Below are 2,617 nucleotides of genomic sequence, written 5' to 3' on the forward strand. Positions count from 1 at the left end.
TGATCAAGAGTCCAGATCCATTCTCATGTTTCTCACACGATCATTCACACACACACACACACAAATGCATATATGTGTATATATATACATACATATATAACATTTTTCATAGAAAATGTGGTGAAAGTGGAAAAAGACCAAAAATGGTCTTGAATTAACAAAGGCTTTAGAGCATCTCCAACAACTATGCTAAAATGGAGAAAAGTGAGATTTTAGCATTTTTGTTGCTCCAACAGCTATGCTATTCTCAATGCTAAAATAGAGAAATGTGATGACCTGGATTTCAGACAATATTGGTTGAGGTAACTTTATGTGGTTATTATGTGAAATATGTGAAAACATACATGTTTACTTAAGAAAATGCATGGATCGTATATACATGAGAAGGTGATACTGTGCATACATGAGTAAGTGTTAAAATTATGTGCATGAAGTGTGAATTGCATATTTGGTTGGGAGAATAGCATAATCAGTTTAACAGTATTTTATTATGAAGGTAGGAAACCTTCATGGTTAAGTAAGGTGAGTTTTAAAATAATAAAACCCACCGCCCTAAAGAGTTTTTAATAATAAAACTCACCGCCTTTGTCAATATACATATAAAAAGAAGATAAAGATAAAATCTTATCTTATCTTACTTTTGAGAAATCCCTGTAAGAGAGAAAAAGCGTGTGAGTGTGGCGGTGAAGGTTTTTCTTGAGAAGAAATCTTGCCTAAAAGCAATTTAAGGAATCTGTGTTCATTTGAAGAATTGTTGTGTGTTAAACCTGCAAACCTGTGCATATAAGGTGAGTTTTTGCTATAAAACCTTTAAATGATGTTATTTGAAATATGTGATTTTGATGATTTGATTTTGAAGGAAGAATGGTAAAAACTGTTTGTTGATCCTCTCTCTCAGTGATTTGATGATAATCTCTTTTAATCTATCGATGTAATTTTGTTTCTGTATTTTCAGTTCCGGCGATCAGACACTGAGTATGTTCAGTGATTGCTGAGGAACTTGCTTTGTAAATCTCAGAGACAAACAATACTTCAAGAAGACAACACTCACACCAAAGAACCTTCAGCGAATGTCGAAGACTAAAACTGAAGATTAGAGACTGGCGAGTACATGATCTGGAGCGGTATTCAGTGATTACGAACCTTTCTACATATGTGTGAAGACTGCTCTAGCTTCAGCGAATGATGATGAGACCTTCAGGTCATTCCAGCATTCAGCGATCAAAAGAAGCTTGCTTAGCACGACAGTTGCTATCTTGTCTTTATGCACACAAAAGACAAACCCATACCCTTATTAAAGTTAGTACGGTACGGAGCCGATTAGTCGACTCTTTGTCCACCAACTTTAGGCAAGGATGTCTGCTCAAGAATAATGCTTTTGTACTATTTACTGTTGCAAAGGACAAGCCTTCCTCTTAAGGCTTGACACGCACTCTAAACCCTACCTTACTGCATTAAATGTTCATTTAATGCACTGGGTATAAATAGAAGTGTTTTCTTCTCCATGCAAGAGAGCATGTACGCGCGCATCTCTCTGCTATCCTATTCTTACTTCAAGCATCTTCTTGCTTAAGTAAAAGATCTTTATTTTCTAGCATTATCTTTTCTTGTATTTGCTAAAGATCTGTGTGTAACCAAAGGTTATTTAGGTAGGTTTTCTTTACCTTATCTTTCCGTAAACAATCTTGTAAAATCTATATTGATCTTCTCTATCAATATATATTTTAAATTTGAAAACTCTATGTTTGTATTCATCCCCCCTTCTACAAACTGTGTCTTATCTTGTAGACCCTTTCGGGACCAACAAGTGGTATCAGAGCAGTGTTTTCTCTCTTTACTTGTGTTTTGTTGTTTTGTTATTTTGTTGTATTAATTTATCTCTTCTTAGATAACTTACTACTTTCAAATGGTTTTACAAATTACAAACACACACACACACACACAAGACAATGGCTTTCTTGCCAAACCTCCCCGGTTTGTCCGTGACAACTTTTGTCTCTGGAAGAACCGGATGTCCCTCTTTCTGGAAGGTGTGGATCCTGAAATTCAACACTATATAGAAAATGGACCATATATTCCATTTTCTATTATTCCGGCTGTTCCAGCAACAGCTACGACTGCCACGATTCCTGAACGGCAGATTCCAAAGCTTCCACATCAGTGGAGCGATGAGGACAAGAAGAAAATAGCTATAGACACGCGTACTCGGTCTATAATAGCTATGTCTCTTCCTGATGAGATTTATCACTCTGTGATGAAACTCAAAACTTCTAAATCCGTATGGGATACTCTATGTGTCCAACATGAATAAACCACTCAGGTTCAGGAGACTAGAAAGATCAATCTAGTAAGACAGTACGAAAACTTTCTCTATGGAAAGTCTGAAACGATGTCTGAAGTACATCAGAGATTTAATTGCCTTCTTATTGATCTTAGGGCTGTCGACAGGGAATATTCTAATTHTGAAACTTTGACTAAGTTTCTAGAATGTCTTCCTGAGTCTTGGGACACCTTTTCCATGTGTCTCAAGATGTCAAATGACATGTCCACTCTTTCTCTTTCGTCTTTATACGGGATTCTGCTTAACCATGAGCAATCACGTCAACTGAAAAGGAAT

This window comes from Cynara cardunculus (assembly GCF_001531365.2).
Source record: "Cynara cardunculus var. scolymus isolate 2C chromosome LG 12, CcrdV1, whole genome shotgun sequence".
NCBI lineage: Eukaryota > Viridiplantae > Streptophyta > Magnoliopsida > Asterales > Asteraceae > Cynara > Cynara cardunculus.